The sequence below is a fragment of the Asparagus officinalis genome, chromosome 10 (assembly GCF_001876935.1).
Source record: "Asparagus officinalis chromosome 10, Aspof.V1, whole genome shotgun sequence".
In the NCBI taxonomy this organism is placed as follows: Eukaryota; Viridiplantae; Streptophyta; class Magnoliopsida; order Asparagales; family Asparagaceae; genus Asparagus; species Asparagus officinalis.
This window is the reverse complement of record NC_033803.1, coordinates 3345218-3354968: the sequence shown is the minus strand read 5'-3', so window position 1 is coordinate 3354968 and position 9751 is coordinate 3345218.

Sequence of the window (9751 nt, the reverse complement as noted above, 5' to 3'; positions counted from 1 at the left end):
AGAGAAAACAAAAATAATAAAATAATCCCCATCATATTTTAATAAAAAAAGAAAGAGAGAGAGAGAGGATTCATAACCTTAACAACAAACCCTTAACCTTAACAACCAACCCGTAACCTTAACAATCAACCCGTAACTTTAACAACCTCCCAATACAAACAACCAAAATAATAAAAAACGAAAATAATAAAATAATCCTCATCAATCATTTCAACTATCCTCTTGGTACATCATGATAAAGAGAGAGAGAAAACAAAAATAATAAAATAATCCCCATCATATTTTAATAAAAAAAGAAAGAGAGAGAGAGAGAGAGGATTCATAACCTTAACAACAAACCCTTAACCTTAACAACCAACCCGTAACCTTAACAATCAACCCGTAACTTTAACAACCTCCCAATACAAACAACGAAAATAATAAAAAAACGAAAATAATAAAATAATCCTCATCAATCATTTCAACTATCCTCTTGGTACATCATGATAAAGAGAGAGAGAGAGAGAAAAATAATAAAAATAATCCTCATCATATTTTAATAAAAAAAGAAAGAGAGAGAGAAGGGTATTATGGTCTTCGCATGTTTTAATGTCTTGGGTTTTGTGTTTTGGGGGCTCAGAGAACACAATCTTTAATTTTAGGGGTAAAACACCCATTGACCAAGTCTTGGGGGTAGGAAGCACGTTCACTTGGCTTTTGGGGGCTGGAAGCATTTTTCCCTAATTAATATGATGTAGAGTTTTACAGTAATGTTGGAAGTTTAGGGACTAAATTATACAAACTTAAAGTGACATATAATATAATTAAACAATGATAATTAATTTAGTTTAGTTAGTATTGGAAGGTAATATAAAAAAAGAACAGGGGTAATATAGTTCTTGAAAAGTTTTTCCACAAAACTCCCTCTTTTCCCCATTCCATAAATACTTTATTAACATGGAATTATCTATTAATATATTATTTTACATTACTAATAATTAATATGGTGTAGAGTTTTACAATAACGTTGGAAGTTTTAGGGACCAAATTATACAAACATAAAGTGACTTGTAATATAATTAATTAACTAGGGAGCTCTTGGATATAAAAGGAAAAAAGAGATACGAAAAACAAACAAGTGTTTTTTGCTATTGTGCTGCTGCTGTAGAGTCTGAAAGCGTGAAAGCTTTAATCTGTGCCCGAAGGAACATAGCTCTGAACCGAAAGGTTTTTACGGATCGAAAGATCTTTGCCTGAACCGAAAGGTTATTGAACCAAAAAGTTTTAACAGATCAAAGAGATCTCTACCTGAACCGAAAGGTTATTGAACTGAAAGGTTTTAACAGATCAATGAGATCTTTGCTTAAACCGAAAGGTTTAACAGACCGAGTATATCTTTTTCTTGACCGAAAGATCTTATAGATCAAGGAGATCTTAACAATATTGGGTTAGTACACACTAGAGTATTGTACTGTTGTTTCTGAAAGCAATTTGATATTGGGATCCTTGCACCAGAGTAGGCTAAATATTGCTTTAAGCACAACGTTTCATAAACACACAACAACTAAACTTGAATTTTTTTTTTAAATTATAGCATTTCAGTTCTCACTGTTTTATTACAGATTTAGCCACATACGCCAACAGATTCAATGTTTCTCCCCTTATAGTTGCACAATTAACCCATTGTAATATGTAAAGAGCAAAAACTATGTGATATGAGTTTTTTGCTATCTTGAAAATCTATGTGAATTTGAGGGTGACACTCATCTCTTAATTGTTAGAATATAAAACAATAATTTCTTATAATAATTTTGGCATTTGGATGTAATTGTCAGAGCGACTTTGAGATGATATCAGAGCAATCTAAGTTTAAATTCTATTAGTATAGTGCACATGCGTTGCACGTGGTATATGGGTATATTAAAATAACTAAAAGAATAATATATAGATATTGACGTACTAATAATATAATGTATTTATGTTTTGTTATAGTGTAATATTCTTCTTCAAAATTATTATTTTAATAAGTATCTTATGTATTATACTATAGTGACCATATTTTATAAATTATTAAATTACTATTTAATATTAGATATATGCCAAAAAAATACTTTCATTGGTATAGTTATTTTTAATAAATATTTTAAATGTTAAACTATAACCAATTATATTAATAATTAAAAAAGAGTAAATAAGAAATTACCCCTCCACACAACAATTGAACTTACTCACTTTTTCAGATGGCCAAGGGATAGACATCCAATATTCATCACAAAAGATTAAGACATCCAAAAAAAAATAAAAACATGTAACACGAATTAAAATGAGCAAAGAATTAAAAAATAAATAAAGCATTTAGATATGTGCTAAAATAAAGCACTTTACTTATTTTGCTTTTAGAGTTTGACGATACGTTCTAGACTTGCGAAACACACTACTATGTAGTCTCAAATGGTATTTTAGCATTCAATTAATAAAACTCTATTATATAATGAAACTAACATAAGAATTAACTTCGATTCATTCTGGAAGCATAAGGAGATTCATAACATGCAATGGAAATCACCCGCAATAACATAGTTTACATCGATTTTGTCACAACATGCATTATTTTAATCTCAAAGCAGGTAATATTATATTTTTTTCATCTTAAATATTAGTAGAATTGATCCTAGGGCAATTTATTTCTTCCGCCATCGTCTTTCAGTAGTCATATAGCCTCGTACTTTGTCTACAATCATTGCCAAAAGGCCTCAATATATCATTGTTATTTACCACAATTGTATTAACATCCCACTACCTTACTGTCATCCTCCACCTTCATTAACTTCTCATGCATGGCCACTCCTTGGCATATATGTTCCACGACCAAGTGAAAAAGGCTCGACAAGTCTTCATTCTTATTTTAACTTAGTACCATGCATACACAAAATCAGTGCAAATGATTAAATAAATACAAAAATGGTAGCTAAAATGATCGCAACGAGATATTGAATAACTGCAAATAACATCGCAAATCTTAGTGTAATGATCAAATTTAAGATTTACCATAAAACACATATACACTTCCGCGTCCTCATGAATTTGTGACCATTTGGGTACTTTTCTTCATAAGAACATTGGAGGTTATAAATTTTTGTTACTAATGTGGACATGTCAACATGGACATTGCCGCTTCTCGGCTTGGTCCTTGTCAACAAACTCTCAACGTGTTTTGCTGCCTCTCATTGGTGCCTATCGTTGTCAACAAATTCTCTATGAAGTTTGCCACCTCTTCCCAGTTCTCCTTGATCTCATCGTCATCATCAACAAAACCGGTGACTGCCTCTCCCAGGTTCTCCTCAGCTTCAACATCGATCGAACCAACTTTAAAATGAATCTTTTTTAAACGAAATTTTTGCTGCCATAGCTTCCTCCTCCACTTGCTCTATAGCTAAACTCCTCTCGTAAAACCTTTCGGTCCATCTCCCTTGAACTTTGACCCTCCTATAAGTCCACTTTCTCTATAGCTAAACTCCAAAGACAGTGGCCATGCATAGGAAGTCCGATTTATGCCCTATTCACCCCCTCTAGGGTTCTTTCCTAGTGGCATTAGGTTTTAGCTAATCTAATCCGATTTATGCCAATTTAAAACTAATTAACAATATATCTTAGCAAGAATGATATTCAATAAGATAGGAGTAAAGATATATAAACTAACACAAGGGTAAAATAAACAATAACCAAACAAGAGTGATAGTACACAAATAAACAATGCAAACACACAATATGATCACGGAGTTCGGACCTTCCGTCCTACGTCTCCGCTCCCCACTCCGGAGAGAAATCCACCATCACACCGGGTTTTCAACGATCACACGAAAACATTTATACCACACAATATCGGTTTTTAACGCTCACTGATCAACGTTCACAATCTCACAATGTAACTACACTAACTACCACCTCAAGTGTTGGTCTCTAGCACGTGTCTCCCTCAAGTGTTAGGAATTACAACCTCTCTCTAGGTATTACCACCTACCCCACTCCTCTTGGGATAATCCTGTCTCTCACCACACACTCCTCTTGGTGTACTAGTATAATACAAAGTGAACCTCATAATTATAGCTCAATACAACAATCAGTTTTCTAGTTCACCGAAAACTTTACAACTTACTGTTTTCAGCAAAAGTTGAATTTGTTGTCGAATTCATTATATCTTCGGTTGATTACAATAAATTCAAAGAAAACAGCCTTTTTATAAGACTCTTTTACACAACAAAAAGAAAACTACAACTCTTGAGAAAATAAACGCAGGATCGTTGTTTGGATCACTGCTTTCGTGGGTTCTTTGCCTGTGCCGGGAGCGCGTTAGCTCGTGGACCACCGAATCACAAATCGTGAAGAGGGGTTTACTGATTCTTCCTTCGTTATCGAAGTTAGAAATTGAAACGATATCTTATCGAAGTAAGATAGTCGTTCTTCTTGAAATCAAGTCAAAGCCTGAATATCAAGGATTGGCCGAAAGTTCAAGACCTCTGCTCTCTCTCTGCTCTGGATTGCTCTGAAGTGCTCAAAAATGATCAGCCTCTTGGAAAAATGGCCTTAGGAGGGTATTTATAACCTCCAAGAACAGTTGGCAGAAAACAGGTTCGCGAGACAGCTTTTGCTGTCTCGACGGGCGAGACAGTGTTTGCTGTCTCGCGGAAAATGATAGTTTCTCGCTGTAACTGTTATCCCACGTTTCAAACTCCGTTATTTTGGCAGTTATCCACGTGATTTTCGCCCATGATGTTTCCCACGTCCTTTGGTAGTTAATGGACACGTGTAGGGCAGTTAAAAAGTTGGTTTTGACCATTTCAACACTGTCTTGCTAGCGAGACAGCAAATACTGTCTCGCTGGCGAGACAGCAAAGTCTGTCTCGTTGGCGCGAGACAGTTCATACCTGCTTTGATTTTCTAAAGCAGGAGATATGAGGTCCCTTTTTGAGTGATTTTCTCTATGTCTGGGATATCTGATTAGCATTTTTTTGACGCCTACAGATACCCCTCAAATGTATTCCAGACTCATTCTTTTATAGAGGACGCATGGGATACTTGGATAGATAGATTTTACTACGATCCCTTCAATGGTCTGAGTAGACTCGTGTGGAAGGACTTGTACATGGCTCAATGCTTGATCCTCTTCGCTTTTAGTTCTATTCAGTTCTTCTTAGATAGCTAAAATTCTACCCGGCGGTTTCGCGTTTATCGCTTTAGACCGTTGTTAAAGATCTTGAATTAATTTGGTTATTTGCTCTTGTAGATTCAACTTTTACCACTGAGTTGGTATATCCATTAAGAGCTCATCAGGTTATCCTTAAGAATATTCAGATTAATATTCTCCAGGAACTTCCTATTGAGGGTGGGAATACAGTTTAGACTCGTGTACCCGTTGGAGTATTCATCTGCATCGCAATGCGATACAGAGAGGGTTCATTGTCTCGTTCAGCGAGACAAAATATGCTGTCTCGCTCAGTGTTTTCTGTCTCGCTGAGCGAGACAGTGTTTTCTGTCTCGCTGAGCGAGCCAGCGAGTATAAAACTCGAACTTAGGGTTTTTATGGTTTTTTCACGTCAGTTTTTTGCGATTTCCAGACGATTTCTTGGGCGATTTTCGACCAGTTTTTTCCTATTTCTTCTCCTCTTTGTTGCTGACTTGGGTGGGGGCTTCGTTTGGAGAGATTGTACTCGGATTTCAAAGGTTTGTTTTCCCTCTTCTCTTTCAAATCTTGATTTTCTTCACCTGTAACGTTGCATGCACTGTTCTGACCATGTTTTGTGATGTTTTGGTCGATTTCTTGCTCAAAACCATGACCATTTTCGTTGGATTTCCTTGTAGATCATCTACTCATCATGTCGCCGCGTAGAGCTCGAGGAACCCGAAGCCGTCCGACTATTCAGAGCTTTGAGGAGGCTGCCCCTACTGTGATCTCGTGTGGAGGTATATCTCTTTCACTCTTTTTTTTGAATTTAAATATTGTACTCCATCAATTTCATATATATGCACCTATATTTGTATGCAGATCCTCGTTTGTATCCTTTGAGATACCCTCGAGAAGAGCCAGCATCCTCCTTTGAGGGGATCGACGCTTAAAAGTATTTGTTTTGCTTGGACAAAACGCACTTCAGAACACACAGGGGCGATTTTATATCATCCCACATGTGTTGAAGGAGATAAAAGCTGTTGGCTCTCCGACTGTGGTCGCCAGATTGTTCCGCGTGGAAAAATCTAGCTTTCTTCATGTGTTGATATCATTGCTATCTCAGTAACAACTTTTATGAGCGTTACAAAGATTCGGTTCTTTTTTTTTTTCATTATAAGATCGTTTACAATGAAAATCGAAAGAAAACAAAGTAAAATTACAATTTTCCTTATTTGTGACTAAAAAAAAAATAAAGAAAAAAAAAAAAAAAAAAAAAGCTAAAAAAAAATCGCGAGCTCCTGTTTTGCCGGGTCGGCTCGCTTTGGTGGGTTCTTTGCCTGCGCCGGGTTATTTGCCGTGGACCAGCCGGCGTGATCCCGATCCGGTCGGATCTACACGATATGACGGGTAATATTGCACCAAGGGAATATATAAGCCGGAGGGATTGTTTCTCCGACAAGGAAACAACCGCCGAATCTCGGGATCTAAGAAACAAGCTTAGATCCGGGATGTGATCGTGTAAATCTCAAATCCAATCTCTCGAACTCCTGCCTTATTTGGCGGTGGTGAATCGCCGAGCACCGGATCTGAAAGTCCAAGATCTCCAAGGCCTTCAATTAGTTGTGATCTTTTTTTAGATCTCGAGTCTTCAATGCAGCAGGGCTTCGCCTCCTCCAACAAATTTCCCCCCTCTGAAACAAATGAGCAACAAGGCCTATTTATAGGCACTCAGAACTGTGCCCGACGCAAGTTCTGAAGCCTAGCCACCCTGGGGTGGCGTCGGCTTTGGCCGAGCGCACCTCAGGGCTAAGGCCGTCGGCCAGCTCTCGCCGAGGCCACCTGCATAGGGGTGGCTTCGGCACACTGTTGGCGCGAGCCACCTCTAGGGTGGCTTCGGCCACCGAGCCACCTCAGGGTGCGCATGCGGTTCTTGGGCGCCGATGGCCACCCTGGGTGGTTCGGTTCTGCGGCCGAGTCCCCGGGTTTTGTCCGTTTTCGTCCCCTTTGTTCCGGGTTCTGGTTCCTTGTGTTGGTGATTTGACTTGGCAACCGACTTGTTGACTTGATTCCAGATATGAGTGAGTCGCGGGTTCGCTGATATGGCAGTAAACCAACTTCTGAATTTGAGTCGGAATTGATGGGTTGATTGATCGTGAATTCATGCCGATTCGCTCTTGTTTAGAATGACTTCGGTGAGTTCACCTAAACATGGTTTGATTACCGCAGCGGGGCGGTGGATGCATTCCAATGCTTGGGTGCGATTTGTCGCCGATCGTTAACCGCTGCTCCGTTGCGTATAGCTTCGGCCTTCAGCGTGGCGTCTTGTCGAGTGTGCTAAGGGACCATAGGCAATTTTATACGCCTACAAGGCAAATCCGTCGATTAGTCCGCGAAACTAACGAATGACGATTCGGGTTGCCGACATAAAATTTGATCGAATAGCCGAATTGAGCGAGAGCAAATCACATGGAAGATAGGGCAATATGACAAACGTCTTTTTACGCCTAAATAAGCAAATAGCCAGGTCGAATGTTTATCACCATCTGAAGGCCACCAACATCCAAGATTGGCTGCGATTCTGCTTGATCTTCGGCATCAAATAAAGTAGTGTTTATAGGTAGCCGGAGAACGCGAGGAAGCAAGGTAAGATGCCCATACAAGTGAAGCTTACCTGTAGGCCCTGGCTCGCAGAGTAGTCCAATCAACTCAGTCAAAATTCCTCAACAGAGCGAATGGTTGCGGATCTATCACCGCTAGGGCTTCCATTAAATCGGGCGTGAAGTACTAACCAGGCATGTAGATAAGTATATGGCCAGGCTCCAGAGTTTCGGACTGATAAGTCTGGCGGAGGTTTCTTTTTTTCTGCCTGGGTAAACACAGAGATTATGCCGTAACCACTGTGCAATAGCAGCGCACCATAGCGGGAAGCAAGGAATAATTTGACGACCTGTAGTACTGGAATCGGCTGGATAGTAATACTTCCATTGGCATCGCTGCATTCAAGAGGACTGGTAGGGAACTATGCACCTTTTTAGCCAATAAATAGCCAGGAAAACCAGCCAACAAAGAGTTAGCGGCTATATCCGGACACCGGCTTGCCACAGATAAGAATGGAATTTAGTCCATACGAATCCGTCTTCTGAATGGGAAGTGTTAAGGTCTGTGCAATTTGTTTTGTCTCGCAACAGCCAGTTGATTTTCACCCGGGTTCCAAAGAGATAATCCGGCATACATCTGTGAGCGAATTGTCCAAGGTTTTTAAACAGATAATCGCGGCCTGAACTGTTTAAGCTAATTTGGGGAAGATTTTCTTTTTAGATTGATCTCCATCTCACCAATGGCTGATGGATAGTGGCAGGTCAAATTCCCATAAAATATCATGAGTCACCGCTGACGCTATTCTTCATCTTGTTCAGCTACTATGCGTGTCCGTGGTGGTCGGAAAGAACTCTGATATGGAAGCATCGGCCCATAGGCAAAGCAGGACCACGACTGCATCATTTCATGCAGTGTCAGTTCCGAGCTCACAGCATCCCGTTCTGTAAAGAATGTGTATTAGTGTCAGGTTGTAGATCCTCGAACAAACAGAGGAAAATGACTACCACAATCTGGCAGGCATGCATGCTGGCACGAATCGGGACGTTTAACCCTAATTCTGCTAAATTCTCGCCAAAGAACGGTTTCAGCACATATTGGGGTCATTCTGGCGTTCCACCACCACTTGTCTCCAAAAAAATATGTACGACCATCCGATAACATCTAAAAGTCTCTCTGGTAATACCTTTTCCGCTTGGGCCGCTAACCGGTTACTTTCAGCGGTGTTGGCCTGCGCTGTCGTCTCATATTGACGGTAATATTGTCGTTGACCTAAGACACCTGAGATGAAGCGCCTTCGATATCGAAGCTCTTTCACCTGGAGCCTTGAAGTGGCCTCCTTCCGCTAATGAAACCACAGTGGATTCGCGCTCGTGATTCTCAGTTAATCTCCAGAAACATTTTCCGCGGTTAACGGATAAATTCGCTGAACTGTAAGAGCGAGTGGTTCTCGAGGAATCCAAGGCAATATAAGAAATGCGAGCCCTCTCATGCAACCACTTGTGAGATTGCAGAATGCAATCTCTCGGATCCTATTACGGAGTCTGCCAAATAAGAAATGGCTTCCTTATACATGTTGGATTTTGAGTGCATTGTTCTGAAAATCAAAGGTTGCCGCAATCCGTGACTTAAGCCGTCGTAGAAGCATGACAACTACGCCCGCGCGGAATCAACTCTTTAGCGCTCTTCACCATAGTCAGATTTGGAACTGAGGGAGATTGAATTCAAATTAACGGAAGCCCCTCATAATAGAATGGGGTAATGTTACTCTGACGTAACCGCATCAGCAGGAAAAAGGCAGTGGACAGGAAGATTGACTGATAAAGAAATACACATAAATCGATGTAAGGATGGTCCCAAAATTTTTAGAGAAAGCGATATACCTTACTCTATAAGATATAATCACTAATCTCGTAAACAGGTGTGACGATTTTTTTTCATTATACCAATGTGTAAAAGGATATATCGTTACTATGCACGCATTATAACACGGCATACCAAACCTTTCAACAG